A 16,650-nucleotide genomic window follows, 5' to 3' on the forward strand; every position below is an offset into this window, starting at 1 on the left:
ATGGGTTATCTCCCAAGAAGTTCTTTCTTTATAGCCATTAAGATGGGCTCAGCAGTTTTAATGATGCACTCGCAAGAAATAGTATTTGAAGCAAAAGAGAGCATCAAGAGGCAAATTCAAAACAAATTTAAGCCTAACATGCTTCCTATGAAAAGGAATCTTGTAAGTAAACAAGTCATTTAAGCATAATGCAACAAGCATAGGAAGATAAAACAAGTGTAACTTCAAAAATTTCAGCATATAGAGAGGAAACTTAATATTATTAAGATGCATATAACCATATTTCCCTCTCTCATAATAACATTCAGTAGTATCACGAGCAAACTCAACAATATAACTATCACATGAAGCATTCTTATCATGAGTCTCATGCATAAAATTATTACTCTCCACATAAGCATAATCAATTTTATTAGTAATAGTGGGAGGAAATTCAACAAAGTAGCTATCATTATTATTCTCATCAAGTGTAGGAGGCATAGTATAATCATAATCAAATTTATCCTCCATAAAAGGCGGCACCAAAAGACCACTATCATTATAATCATCATAAATAGGAGGCAAAGTATCATCAAAGTAAATTTTCTCCTCAATGCTTGGGGGACTAAAAATATCATGCTCATCAAAACCAGCTTCCCCAAGCTTAGATTTTTCCATAGCATTAGCAATAATAGTATTCAAAGAATTCATGCTAATAACATTGCTATTTTGCAAACAAAGTTCCATGGGTTTTTTAATTCTCTCTTCAAACACATCATGTCCTAATTCAAGATAAAGTTCATAAAGATCTCTAATTTTTTTGTTGTTTTCCATTATGCCTAACTAGTGTAAACAAGAAACAAAAAGATGCAATTGCAGGATCTAAAGGAAATAGCTTCGAGCACTCACAACGGTACCAGAAAAGTGTTTGGTTACCTGGGACCAGCGTGTGAGTGCCTTTTACCTTTCCTCCCCGGCAATGGCGTCAGAAAAGTGCGTGATGTCTACTCACGCTTCTATTCTCGTAGACAGTGTTGGGCCTCCAAGAGCAGAGGTTTGTAGAACAGCAGCAAGTTTCCCTTAAGTGGATCACCCAAGGTTTATCGAACTCAGGGAGGAAGAGGTCAAAGATATCCCTCTCAAGCAACCCTGCAACCACAATACAAGAAGTCTCTTGTGTCCCCAACACACCTAATACACTTGTCAGATGTATAGGTGCACTAGTTCGGCGAAGAGATAGTGAAATACAGGTGGTATGAATGTATATGAGCAGTAGTAACGGCACCAGAAAAGTGCTTGCTGGCGTGCAGTTGATGTGGGAGATATTGCAGGAAGTAGAGATGCAGTAGAACAATAAACACGCGATGATTGCAGTATTTGGAAACAAGGCCTAGGGATCATACTTTCACTAGTGGACACTCTCAACATTGATCACATAATAAAACCACTCTACACTCTCTTGTCAGATGATGAACACCACTAATTGTGTAGGGCTACAAGAGCACCTCAATGCCGGAGTTAACAAGCTCCACAACATTCGATATTCATATTTAAATAACCTTAGAGTGCATGATAGATCAACACAATTATACCAAGTACTAACATAGCATGCACACTGTCACCATCATACTATGAAAGGAGGAATAGATCACATTAATACCATCATAGTAATAGTTAACTTCATAATCTACAAGAGATCACAATCATAAACTACGCCAAGTACTACATGATGCACACACTGTCACCATTACATCATGAAGGAGGAATAGAGTACTTTAATAACATCACTAGAGTAGCACATAGATGAATAGTGATACAAAACTCATATGAATCTCAATCATGTAAGGCAGCTCATGAGATCATTGTATTGAAGTACATAGGAGAGAGATTAACCACATAGCTACCGGTACAGTCCTTAGCCTCGATGGAGAACTACTCCCTCCTCATGGGAGACAGCAGCGTTGATGGAGATGGCGGTGGTGTCGATGGAGATGCCTTCCGGGGGCACTTCCCCGTCCCGGCAGCGTGCCGGAACAGATACTCATGTTCCCCAGATCTTGGCTTCGCGATGGCGGCGGCTCTGGAAGGTCTCGTACCGTAGCTTTTTCGTATCGAAGTTTTAGGTCAGGGACCTTTAAATAGGCGAAGAGGCGGAGTCGGAGGGCTGACGAGGCGACGACACAATAGGGGGGCGCGGCCCACCCCTTGGCTGCGCCGCCTACATGTGTGGGCCCCCTGTGGCCCCCCTCTGGTGACTCTCGGGTGTTCTGGAAGCTTCGTGGAATTCTAAGATGCTGGGCGTTGATTTTGTCCAATTCCGAGAATATTTCCTTACTAGGATTTCTGAAACCAAAAACAGCAGAAAACAGCAACTGGTCCTTCGGCATCTCGTCAATAGGTTAGTTCCGGAAAATGCATCAAAACGATATAAAGTGTGAACAAAACATGTAGGTGTTGTCATAAAACAAGCATGGAACATAAGAAATTATCGATACGTCGGAGACGTATCAATGACAATACTGAAACTGCTGCTGAGATGCTCCAAAACAGGCAAGTGGCCAATCAAATCATCAAGCGCAACTTGCAAGAAGCTCAAAACCGCATTGTGCACTTTGCAAACAGAAACAGAAGTGACAGAGAGCTCCTTGTTGGGGATATGGTCTACTTGAAAGTGCAACCATACCGCCATTCTTCTCTCAGCATCCACCACTGTATCAAACTCCACAGCAAGTTTTACGATCCATTTCGAGTACTTGCCAAAGTGGGACAAACATCTTATAGGCTCCTACTCCCTGAAGGCTGTAAGCTTCACTCCACCTTCCATGTGAGTCAACTGAAGAAACACAAAGGCCCTCTTGCAATACCTGCGCTAGCACTTCCATTGATCGATGATGAAGGAAACATCCAGCTGGGCCCTGAGGCTGTTCTTCAACGCAAACTGATTCCTCGCAAGCAAGGTACGATAAGCATTCCTGTGGTTCAATGGCTTGTTAAATGGATTAACTTGCTAGAATCATCCGCTGCCTAGGAAGACACTTCGTTCATTCAGAAGGTCTTTCCTGAATTCACTCCTTGAGGACAAGTCGTATCTCAACAAGAGGGCATTGTCAGGACTGATCACCTGACGACCTGAAGCCATCATGGTTCACTCGGTTGATGCTACAGATGCCGTTGGATGAAGGGCGAATGGTCGAGATCAAAGATAACGGTGAAGCCTGCTGTTAGCTTCTTTTCCGTTCAACTTAACGCTTACCTGCTCCGTCGCTGTTAGAGCTCGAGCAGGATAAGAGGGCTCGATCCGAGTTTGTAATCTCATCTTTTTCCCTCTGGGTTAGAACCCTAGCGCCGCCGTGTTCCGGCTGGCCAGTACTTGGTCTGTAAACCTCTAAATTCAGCCAAGAAGGCACCTCTAAATTCAGTAATATAAGTGGTGCCTCAATATCCTGTGTGTTTGTGTAGTTTATCCACTGAAATTGCTAGCAGCATCTATCATGATATTACCAGCACTTGTGCTAGAGGAAGCATTTTCATTTCCTTTCCTTTGGAAATGTAGAATATTCAAATGATCGTTCGAAGAAATGGGACATTGGATGTCTCAAAATTTTCATAAGTGCACATGCAAGTGTGGCTATGTGCAATTCTAAGTGTGCACTGTGCACTCTCGTCTTAATTAATGGATGAGGTAAAACTTTTGCCTTCGGTTTTTAGAAAAAGTGTTTACTGTATAAAGGCAAGGTGTGAGCTTATATAATTTTATTACGAGTGAATTCCACTTTTTACTTTGTAGTTGTGTATTTGTGATAGATATTACCCCATTTAGTTGAAGTTCTACCAAATATCCTATTTTTGAGACTTTAAATATGCTTTATCCCTAATTTAGTTTTTCTCTTATTATTAGGTAGGATAGGCATGATACGTCGATGCAGAGCGATAAAATATGTAAATATTGGAGGGCCTCATGGATAATTATGTTCAAATTTCTTTAATCCATATGTTCCATTTCTCATTATCGCCTTGATATTTTTGGACGCCGATCATCGCCTAACACCTTGTCCAGTGAACACACATTAGAAAGCAAGGGTCCAAAGATTTTAAAATGGGTAATCTACACAAAATTTTCACTCGGCGGGGTAATATGTATCACAAATGCATAACTAGAAGTTAAAAACTAGAATTCACTCTTTTATTAAGTTATACTAGCGCAAGGGTAATTTATGAAGTTTAATAAAGGGCTTTCATTGAGAACTTATGAAATTATTCTGCAGCGGAAGTTGTCAGATGACTGAGGCAGCACGTGAGGGCATCTTCAATGGGCCGATGCAAACAGACCGTTGAGCGATCGTTCGCGTCCGTCGGACCGAAAAATGCGTCTGGTACCATCTCCAGCGGGGTGACGCAAAGTGACCGGGCCGTCCGCGGCGACGCAAACCTGACCAAAATTTGCGCCTCGGATGCGTCTCCGCGGACGATGCGCGGACGCGCAAAGTGTCCGCTCGCGTCCAGCGGACGTTTCGTCTGGCCCACATGGCAGTGACCCAGCGTTGATGCGTCTTCTCAGCGGCGCCAGTACTGGCGCCGAGGCGTCGCTTCGGCAGTTTGCGGCCACGTAAATGGCGATGCCTCGCGTGGCGCGCGGCCGTCGCCTACCTATGCGCACGAAGTTAATGGCGATGCCACACGTGCCGCGGCCGTCGCCCTGCCTCCGACCTATATAAACAGGGGCGCGAGCATCTCATCTCCTCCCCACTAAACCATAGCCACCGCACAATCTCCATCGTAGCGCCGTTGCCGCTCAGCCTCCACCGGAGCCACCATGAGCAGCGCTGGCCGCGGCCAGGCTGCCGCGCCTCCACCTCCACCTCCACCTCCCACTCCACCTCCCCCAGCCTCGAGGTCCGACGAGGAGTTTGACGAGCACGACAGCACGGACGACCTCCTCGACCCGGTCAGGGACACCAAGGCCCTGGCTGAAGCGGAGAAGGAAGCAGAGGAGAAGCGGGTGGCCCACGCGGCGTTCGACGCCGAGATGGAACGCCGCAGGGCGGCGGCTGCCGCGGCCGTAGAGGACGACGACTCCGACATCTCATGGTCTTCCGATGACCCTGATGCGCCTACCCCGGAGGAGAGGGCGGCGGAGCAGAGGGCGTTAGTCGAGTCCTTCGAGACGCTCAAGGACGACGCTGCCAACGCGAGGCTGCAGCAGTGCCGGCTAGAGGACGCGGCGGCGCACCGAGCCCTAGCGGCCGCACGGCAGGTGGCGGAGAAACAGACGAGGGAGGGACGCAGCGACGGGACAGGCCCGTCAGGCAGCAAGTAGTCTAGTCTTCTACAACTATTTTTGTATAGTTTGTAGTACTTTCTATGCTTTCTAAATATATTGCAAATCTATAAATGATCTCCCCGTTAAAAGCACACCCAGACGCAAACGGACGCGCGACAAAATATGTCTGCGGGGCGACGCAAACGGACGCTCGCGACCACTTTTATGCGTCGCGTCGTTGAAGATTCCCTGAGGTAGCTTCCAAATTCACGGCCGAATATTTTGATCCTGATTGGAAATAAAGCCGGAGTACGATGTAAAAGAAGAAAATTTAAAATCTCTAGCTATTAGTGCACGTCAGTTGTCAGGATGTCCAGTCCAAGAACATGGCATATTGGCATGCATATCCATTGGGAGGCCACACATTAGGGGTGGGCCAACGCTCGGCTTTATCTTCCGTGATAATCTATTTTAAGGCTTAGTTTGTTGTGAGCTGTGACAATATAGTTCAACGAAACAGCTTGATGAGCCAGTTGTAGAAAAACAGCCTGATGAGCTGGTAATTTTTCCCCTTTTCCCGGCCGGTGGCATGTGGTTGGAACCTAGAATAGAACAACAAGGGAGCTGTTGAAGGGTCCATATACCCATAACAAATTGCACAGGTCGAGCAATCAGAAAAAATTAAATGGTTGATTTTTTTGGGTTTTGGGTTATTGTCGTATCCCGAACAGATCCCTAAAGCTAGCTTGGCCCTGGATAAAATTATCGGAACCTGGCTGCCGACGCGCTATATACCTAAGTCGGAGTGTTTGCGGGTACCAAATTCCCATTTTCCACACAAGCTTCTCCTCCTCCTCGGCGAAGTTGCCTGCACCCTCATGCCGCCTCCTCGCACACCGACGAACAGAAGATTCGGAACCCCATGGCCGGATGGACATCAATGCCTCAAGTTAACCACTCCTCTGCAAGCCGTGTGGGAGGCTTCGGCACATCGCGCGGCTGCATACATTCCAGTGTTGGTGTTGGTGAACGCTTACGTGAAATACACGCAATGGAGGGCGCACAGAAATGATGTACTATGTTTGCTATGATGAACTTGAGCTCATCTGTGTATGTCAAAAATATTGCGCAAACAGAATTTTCAAATATGCAATATCTATTTCGAGTATTTGTTCAACGCCATGTTTTTTCAGAAACTTACATGTATATATGATTTTGGGTGGCGGATTTGGCAACTCTGGCCCCTCATGTGTTCCGGGTGGGCGCTATCTCTGACTCTTTGCCGCGTTTTTTTCTCTCGGAAGATCCAGCAAAGAGCTGGCGTCATATATTAGTAGGTAGAACAAAGATTTACAAATAGTGCCCTAGAGCAAGGATTAACCGAAAAGGAAGAAGAAAGGAACTCTTTGCCGCGTTTGGGAATGCCGACGCGCGTGACAGCCGCCGCGAGTTAAGCTGGACGGCAATTTCATTCCAAATCTGTGAAGCTCCGATGGCCTGACGTGCCGATCAGTCGGATTTCGGAAGATCAATGCACCTGCCTGCTTTGATGAGATATATATGTCTCTCTCTCCAGCCGGTAGAGAAGCCCACACCGTGCATTCTACGTGAAAGATGTTGTCGCTCGTGGATCTGTGGCCAGTAGCAGGATATGTATGAGCTTCATCCGTCGATCACTACGCACGGTTCATCACCTCCGCGCATCCGTTCGTTGCATGCAGGGCCATGCACACTCAGGCCATGTTCGGTTAATCCACAAGTGGATTGGAGTGGATTAGAGGGCAACTAAGGGCATGTACAACGGGGACGCTTAGCGTGGGCGCTAGGATAGTAATCCAAGTCAATGGGCGGTTATGGTTGAAAATCCTGGCGTCTGTATGGCATCGATGCAAAAGGAGGTGACGCTTAGCCCGTTTCTTTCTGCCGAGGAAAGCATGCAACGCAGCAATCGGGCAGTTTTGCATCCAGCCGCTAGCGCCCATCGTTGGAGAGAAGAGACGCTTCAATGATTTTTTAAATTGATGGCATCTCTTTTGATCTCTAAGCGTCTGGATAAGCGCTTCAGATTGGACATGCCCTAAGAGAGATGATCATTCCATGTGGGAAAAGTAGGTGAGAGAAAGTGTGAGTTAGGTGGAGAAAGAGAATGACACGTGACTAGGGGTTGCATGCATGCATCCGTCGTTTCATTTGTGTTCGGCATCTCCGACATGTTTCCTTTGTATAGAGTCTCTACTCAGGATACCGGAAACAAAATGTGACTTCTTTTTTTTAGCTTTGGAGGACATGACTGAAGATGCTCTTAACCACTGAAATATAATGTTTGCTATGATGAATTTGAGCTCATCTATCTATATCGAAACTATTAGGCGAATAGAAAATTCAAAAATGTGGTATCTATTTCAAGTTTTTATTTAGCGTCATGGTTTTTAACCGAACTAATCTATAGTGGGATGATTAGAAGGGTAGTGGTGGCTACAAAACTACAGGAAAACGGGTAGACGCTGTCGTTGCCTATTCGACGGTACCTCGGAGGAGGGATCCTCACGAGGGGGAGAAGAAGTAGGGGCCATAGGGCGGAGAGCACTCGGGACGGTGGTACGCGATTTACCCAGCTTCGGAACACCTGCTCGATGACAGGGCCTACTGCTGCTTGTCTGGAATTATCTGGGCGCTTTCGCGTTGTTACAATGAGTTGTAGTTGTGCCTCTAGGGCTCCCGGGATCCGGCTTATAAAGGCGCACGGATCTAGGGTTTACATGGAGAGTCCTAGCCGGATACAGGTTTGCCTAACTATGGTACAATGTCTTGCCGTGTACGTCAAGGATCCGCCTCCCTCTATACATCGTCCCGGATCCGGGTTCCTACTGGGCCTTCATGGATCCGGGTACCTCCAAAGGTCGGTCGGATCCGGCTCCCTTCTCCTGGGCCGGACTTCATCCTTCAGGATCAATAGCAACTGGGCCGCCCGATGGGCCGCATGCCACATCACCATCTATGGGCCACCCGGGCTTGCCGGATTTAGGCACTGTCGATGGTACACCCATGAAGTATACCCACAACAGTAGCCCCCAGAGTTCTCCGAGTTTCACCTCCTGTTTCCGCCTTGCTAGCGCCTCATGGTCTCCGGCAATGTTGGTAACGCGGAGAAACTTGAAGAACTCCAACTTCACATTTTCTTCTTTCCCAACCTTTAGTCGGAAAATCTTCTCATCCTGCGGGACTTCATCCATCGACAGTCCAAGACATGTCTCCGGGTTACTCCCCCGCTTGCGAATGAGATCTGCTTATCTTCGCGCGGTTACCCGGAATCTTAAAAGACTCAAACGGTTCCGCCAATTCTGGCGCCATTTTCGCGCGATTTGAGCGGTAACTTATCCTTAGCCATTTTTACCGTTTAGGGTTTGGACACGTGTCACGCATCCAACGGTGCGACGCTTGCGTTCCGACCACAGGATGCGGAGCACGAATCTCCTCCCCACGGCCTATAAATATCCACCGTCAACCCTAATCCTCCCATTCACCCCCTCTTTCACCTCTCTGCGAAGCGCCGCCCGCGAGCTCCTCCTCCGCCGTGCCGGAGTCTGCCGGAAAACTCGCCGGAGTTTCGCCGGAGCGATTTCACCACCGCGCAGTTCATCGAGTTCTTAACTTCGGCGAGCCACCGTGCGAAATCCTCATCGCCGGCGACTCCGACCACCGCGGAATCCATCACGGTGAGTTCTTCGAGCTTCAACCTTTCGCCGTAGTTGGAAGGGATGATTCTTAGGACGATGGTGTGGATCCGACTAAGTTACGTTTTCCGCCACTGCTTCTTCTTCAGATGTCTTCGACGACTCCGCCTCCAACCTCCGGGCCAATCATGGCGACCCCCCTCTCCTCCGCCCCTCCTCCCTTCGCCCCAGTCCAACTGGATCCTACTAAGGATTCCGGTAAGGACGCCGAAGGTACCTCTGCTAACCCGGAGAAAACCTCCAGGGCGGAATAGGCGGAACAGAAGGCGGAAGAAAACGCCGCCAAGAAATCCAAGGCTCGTCAGCGAGATTCCGAAGCCAAAGGGAAATGGTGGCCCTGCACCACCACTGAAATGGAGTTGAAGAACCTGGAGGCGGAAGGTTTCCTGCAACCCGGAAGCTGGCGGACAATTCCGAATTCCTTGGCTCCAGCCCCCCAAGATAACGAGATGGTGTTGACTAAAGCGCTGGTGGAGCGGGGCTTTTCGTTTCCGCCTTCGGATTTCTTCTCGGAAATCCTGAAGGTGTATGGGCTTCAGCCCCACAACATATCACCGAACAGCGTGTTAGCGATCAGCAACCACGTCACCCTCTGTGAGGGCCATCTCCGGGTATCTCCCGAACTCTCTCTTTTCCAATACTATTTCTCCGTCAAGAAGGAGAAGATCCGCCAGACCTCCGAGTTGGCGACATGCGGGTCCATCACCTTCATGCTCCGCCCTGGCCGCGTCTACCCCCATACCGACCGCCACGAATCCGCGCGGTATTGGTCAGGGGGTTTCTTCTACTTGAAGGACATCTCCGACCCGGCGAGCGAAAGGAGGCTGCCGCCCTTCAAGAACTGCCCCGCCAGCGAAACTCCGGCATGGACGCAATGCCCCCACCTCTCCAAGTCGCCCCAGCTGACCCGCGCTGTTAGGCGGATCTGCAAGCTCACGGAGGAGGGGTTGACGGGGAAAGACCTTACCTTGTCTTGGTTCACCAAGCGGATCCAGCCTAACAGCGCGGGTCAGCTGGATAGCATGTCTGCCGCTGCGTTGTCGTCTCTCCTGACGTACTTGACTTCGTATCCGAGGAAGCATTTGGCGATCTCGTCAACTTCGTCTCTGTAAGCCGCCACGACGGAGTTTCTGGCGTTCCAGGTTCCGGCTACCTGCTGTGCCACCAAGTCGGAATTTCCGCAGCAAATGATGTGCTTGATCCCTATCTCCTTAGCGATGCGCAGTCCGTGTAGTAGAGCCTCATATTCCACCATATTGTTTGTAGCTTGGAAGTGGATCTGCAGAACGTACTGCAGTTCTTCTCCGGTAGGGGACTTCAGGGTGACTCCGGCTCCTGAGCCTTGATGCTGCTTGGATCCGTCGAAGTGCATAACCCATGTCTCTAGTTCCGGCTCCAGGCTTATGTCCGGAGCTTCTGTCCAATCTGCGACAAAATCCGCCAGGATCTGGGACTTGATCGCAGTCCTGGCTTTGTAGTTGATGTCGAAGGCGGATAATTCAATGCCCCATTTTGCTGTGCGTCCTGTTGCGTCAGTGTTGTTGAGAATCGTTGACAGTGGAGCTTTACTCACAACTGTTACTGGATGCTCCTGGAAGTAGTGTCTCAGCTTCCTGCTGCCTAGGAAAACTCCGTAGGCTAGCTTTTGAAAGTGAGGATAGCGTTGTTTGGACTCCGTAAGCACTTCGCTAATATAATAGACTAGCCTTTGGACTACATATTCGTGTCCTTCTTCCTGTCGCTCCACCACGATGACGAGGCTGATGACTCTGTTGGTAGCTGCTAGGTAAAGGAGCATAGGCTCTGACTCTCCTGGCGCTGCTAAGATAGGTGGGGAGGTGAGTATTTCCTTCAACCCTTGAAGTGCTGCATCTGCTGCCTCATCCCAGACGAATTTGTCTGTCTTCTTCAATAGCTTGTACAGGGGTAGCGCCTTCTCGCCAAGACGGCTGACAAACCTGCTGATTGCTGCAACACAATCAGTTAGTCGCTGCATGTCTTTGAGACAAGTTGGCCTTTTGATGCATAGGATTGCCTTGATTTTCTCCGGGTTAACCTCAATGCCCCTGTTAGAGACAATGAAGCCAAGGAGTTTTCCAGCTGGAACGCCAAAGACACACTTCAGCGGATTTAACATCATCTTGTACCTTCGGAGATTCTCAAAAGTTTCTGTGAGATCGCTGATCAAGTCGGATCCTTTCCTGGTCATGACCGCGATGTCGTCGACGTAAGCGTGCATATTCCGGCCAATTTGGTCCTTCAGGCACCGCTGCATCGTACGTTGGTAGGTGGCACCTGCGTTTTTCAAGCCAAAAGGCATAGTAACATAGCAGTAAGTGCCAAATGGGGTGATGAACGAGGTCGCCTTTTGGTCGGACTTCTTCATCCGAATCTGATGATACCCGGAATATGCGTCAAGAAAACACAGAAGTTCCGCCCCTGCCGTCGAATCAATGACCTGGTCAATGCGCGGCAAGGGGAATGGATCCTTCGGGCAATGCTTATTCAAGCCAGAGTAATCGATGCACATTCTTAGTATTTCAGAATTCTTTTTGGGTACAAGGACGGGGTTTGCGACCCAATCAGTATGGATAACTTCTACTACAAAACCTGCCTCTAGTAACTTTGCTAGTTCCATTTCTATGGCGCGGCGCTTCTTATCTCCAAAGCATCGCATAGCTTGCTTCACCGGTTTAGCCCCCGGGTTTATGTTGAGGTAGTGCTCGGCGAGTTCCCTTGGTACTCCGGACATGTCAGAAGGCTGCCATGCGAAGATATCCATGTTAGCGCGGAGGAACTTGACGAGCGCGTCTTCCTATTTGGGGTCCATGTTGGCTCCGACTGAGACCTGCTTGGTGGAGTCTCCTTCCTTGAAGTTGACTTTCTTGGTCTCTATCGCGGCCTTAAAGGAGTTTTTCTGTTCGGAGATCTGTTTCTTGGTGGTCTGCATTTCAGTCGGATCCACCGCGGCTCTGTAGCCTTTCAGCTCCTCTCCAGATATCACAGACTCTGCGAAGGCGGCTTCGCCCAACTCGCATTCATGAGCCTTTTTGTAGTCTCCGGATACGGTAATCATACCATTGGGACCCGGAATCTTGAGCTTGTTGTAGATGTAGCACGCTCTTGCGTGGAACTTGTGGTAGGTGGGCCTGCCGAAGATGACGTGGTAGGAGCTCTTGAAGGGCACGACCTCAAACGTGATCATCTCTTCGCGGAAATTCTTAACATCGCCGAAGGCCACGAGAAGTCTGATGCTGCCAAGGGAGTTTGCCTTTTTACCCGGAACTACACCATGGAATTCAGTGGTACTGTGTTTGAGCTGTTCCTTGGTAAGGTTCATCCGCTCCAGAGTCTCCAGGTACATGATGTTCAAGCTGGCCCCGCCATCCATGAGGCATTTGGAGAAGTCATAGCCGTCGATGCGGGGACTTACAACCAATGCATAACACTCTTTCGGAACGACAGTAGGGTGATCCTTCCTGTCGAACGTACATGGAGTTTCCGACCACCTGACATACTGCGGCACAGCCGAAACTGTGGCGTTCAGGATCCGGAGAGCTGATTTGCTGTGACGGACTGTTGGGGTTCTGAGGAAGGTGTGGTACGCGCCTACACTCTTTTTGCCAAAGGGATTAGATTTAGCTGCGGTTCCCTCTTTGGGATCCGACAAAGCATCATCCTCGTCCATTGCCTCGGAACTGTCTTCCTCCTTGTCCTTGTTCTTGCCCTTGCCTCCTTTGCCGCGCGGGCGGTGCTTCCGGGCTCGCTTGTAGCCTGCTTCCGGGTCAGATTTGAGATCGTTGACCCACTTGCAGTTGCGATTGGTGTGAGTGGACTTCCCTGTAGCCGGATCCGTGGGCTGTGCAGGCATGTCTCTGTACTCTTCATAAGTTTGAGGGGCGCGGGTTCCGGCAGCAGTGACTTCGTCACGCTGCTGGCCCCTGCCGGCTCCGCCTCCGCGGCCGCGTCCTCTTCCGCCTCCTTGACCTCCGCGTTGGAACGCCATGGCGACCATCTCGGATCCGCCACTCTTCTGGTCATCAGGGGGATTTTTCCGCTTGCTGCCGCTGGTGTTACCGTTGTCGCGGTTCTTCTTCTGTTGATGCAGGGGAATCGCTGTGGCCGCTAGATCTCCGCCTGCGTTGTCATCGGCGGCAGTATGATCGCTGGCAATGGATATCATGTCATCCAAAGTCAGTTTATTTGCGTTAGCCAAGCATGTGAGCTTGTGCCGCAGTAATCCTCCTCGCTGCAGTCCACCTATAAAGGCGTGCATAGCTGTCGTGTGATCGACATTTTCACACTCGTTTCTGCATGCCAACCATCGGGTGAGGAAGTTCCTTGATGTTTCACCTTTCTTCTGGATACACGCCTGTAAGTTGCTTCTTGTGGCAGGTCTTTTGTAGGTGCCCCTGAAGTGCTTTTCAAAGGCGGTCTTCAGGTCGAACCAGCAAAAGATGGAGTTCTTTTCGAGGTCGCTGAGCCAGATCCGGGCTGGACCTACAAGGTACAACTGAAGCATGCGGCAGGTGATATTAGGGGTTCCTCCGGCAAAGGTTACTGCATTATAGTAATCCTCAATCCAGGTATCCGGCCTTTCGGTGCCATCATAGGTCTTTGATACGTCTCCGACGTATCGATAATTTCTTATGTTCCATGCCACATTATTGATGATATCTACATGTTTTATGCATACTTTATGTCATATTTATGCATTTTCCAGAACTAACCTATTGACGAGATGCCGAAGGGCCAGTTCCTGTTTTCTGCTGTTTTTGGTTTCAGAAATCCTAGTAAGGAAATATTCTCGGAATTGGACGAAATCAACGCCCAGAGTCTTAAAACTCCACGAAGCTTCCAGAACACCCGAGAGCCGCCAGAGGGGGGCCACAGGGGCCCCATAAGACAGGGTGGCGCGGCCAGGGCCTGGGCCGCGCCCCCCTATTGTGTCATCGCCTCGTCGCCCCTCCAACTCCGCCTCTTCGCCTATATAAAGGTCCCTGACCTAAAACATCGATACGGAAAAACCACGGTACGAGAAACCTTCCAGAGCCGCCGCCATCGCGAAGCCAAGATCTGGGGGACATGAGTCTCTGTTCCGGCACGCCGTCGGGACGGGGAAGTGCCCCCGGAAGGCTCCTCCATCGACACCACCGCCATCTTCATCAACGCTGTTGTCTCCCATGAGGAGGGAGTAGTTCTCCATCGAGGCTCGGGGCTGTACCGGTAGCTATGTGGTTCATCTCTCTCCTATGTACTTCAATACAATAATCTCATGAGCTGCCTTACATGATTGAGATTCATATGATGATGCTTGTAATCTAGATGTCATTGTGCTAGTCAAGTGGATTTTACTTATCTGATCTCCGGAGACTCCTTGTCCCACGTGTGTAAAGGTGACAGTGTGTGCACCGTGTGGGTCTCTTAGGCTATATTTCACAGAATACTTATTCACTGTTATGAATGGCATAGTGAAGTGCTTATTTATATCTCTTTATGATTGCAATGTGTTTTGTATCACTACTATTCTATGTGCTACTCTAGTGATGTTATTAAAGTAGTTTATTCCTCCTGCACGGTGTAATGGTGACAGTGTGTGCATCGTGTAGTACTTGGCGTAGGCTATGATTGTGATCTCTTGTAGATTATGAAGTTAACTATTGCTATGATAGTATTGATGTGATCTATGCCTCCTTTCATAGCGTGAAGGTGACAGTGTGCATGCTATGTTAGTACTTGGTTTGGTTATGTTGATCTGTTATGCACTCTAAGGTTATTTAAATATGAACATCGAATATTGTGGAGCTTGTTAACTCCGGCATTGAGTGTTCGTGTAATCCTACACAGTTAGTGGTGTTCATCATCCAACAAGAGAGTGTAGAGTCTAGCATCTATCTATTTATTTTGTTATGTGATCAAAGTTGAGAGTGTCCACTGGTGAAAGTATAATCCCTAGGCCTTGTTCCTAAATACTGCTATCGCTGCTTGTTTACTGTTTTACTGCATCTGTACTGTCTGCAATATTACCACCATCAACCACACGCCAGTCCTGGACAGCAAAGCACTTTTCTGGTGCCATTGCTACTACTCATACTTATTCATACCACCTGTATTTCACTATCTCTTCGCCGAACTAGTGCACCTATTAGGTGTGTTGGGGACACAAGAGACTTCTTGCTTTGTGGTTGCAGGGTTGCATGAGAGGGATATCTTTGACCTCTTCCTCCCTGAGATCGATAAACCTTGGGTGATCCACTTAAGGGAAATTTGCTGCTGTTCTACAAACCTCTGCTCTTGGAGGCCCAACATTGTCTACAAGAATAGAAGCTCCCGTAGACATCAAGCACTTTTCTGGCGCCGTTGCCGGGGAGGAAAGGTAAAAGGTACTCACACTTCGGTTTCAGGTAACTAAGTACTTTTCTGGCGCCGTTGTGTGTGTGCTCGAAGCTATTTCCTTTAGATCCTGCAATTGCATCCTTTTGTTTCGTGTTTACACTAGTTAGGCATAATGGACAACAATGAGCTTCTTATTCTATTTCCTGATTTAAGACATGGATGGTTTGATCCGAAAATTAAAAAACCCATGGAACATATTAGTATGAACACTTTGAACACTATTGTTGCTAATGCTATGGAAAATTCTAAGCTTGGGGAAGGTGGCTTTGATGAGCATGATATTTTTAGTCCCCCAAGCATTGAGGATAAAATTTACTTTGATGATACTTTACCTCCTATTTATGATGATTATAATGATATTGGTCTTTTGGTTCCACCTGTTATGGAGGATAAATTTAATTATGATTACAATATGCCTCCTATATTTGATGATGAGAATAATAATGATAGCTACTTTGTTGAATTTGCTCCCACTACAACTAATAAAACTGATTATGCTTATGTTGGGAGTAGCAATAATTTTATGCACGAGACTCATGATAAGAATGCTTTATGTGACAGTTATATTGTTGAGTTTGCTCATGATGCTACTGGACATTATTATGAGAGAGGAAAATATGGGTGTACAAATTTTCATGTCACTAAAACACCTCTCTATATGCTAAAAATCTTGAAGTTGCGCTTGTCTAGTTTTCCTATGCTTATTGCATTATGCCTACATAACTTGTTTATTTACAAGATTCCTTTGCATAGGAAGCATGTTAGACTTAAATGTGTTTTGAATTTGCCTCTTGATGCTCTCTTTTGCTTCAACTACTATTTCTTTCGAGTGCATCATTAAAACTGCTGAGCCCATCTTAATGGCTATAAAGAAAGAACTTCTTGGGAGATAACCCATGTGTTTATTTTACTACAGTACTTTTGTTTTATATTTGAGTCTTGGAAGTTGTTACTACTGTAGCAACCTCTCCTTATCTTAATTTTGTTGCATTGTTGTGCCAAGTAAAGTCTTTGATAGTAAAGTTCATACTAGATTTGGATTACTGCGCAGAAACAGATTTCTTGCTGTCACGAATCTGGGCCTAATTCTCTGTAGGTAACTCTGAAAATTATTCCAATTTACGTGAGTGATCCTCAGATATGTACGCAACTTTAATTCAATTTGAGCATTTTCATTTGAGAAAGTCTGGTGCCTCAATAAAATTCATCTTTACGGACTGTTCTGTTTTGACAGATTCTGCCTTTTATTTCGCATTGCTTCTTTTGCTATGTTGGATGGAT

Source organism: Lolium perenne, chromosome 4, assembly GCF_019359855.2.
Source record: "Lolium perenne isolate Kyuss_39 chromosome 4, Kyuss_2.0, whole genome shotgun sequence".
NCBI classification, from domain to species: Eukaryota; Viridiplantae; Streptophyta; class Magnoliopsida; order Poales; family Poaceae; genus Lolium; species Lolium perenne.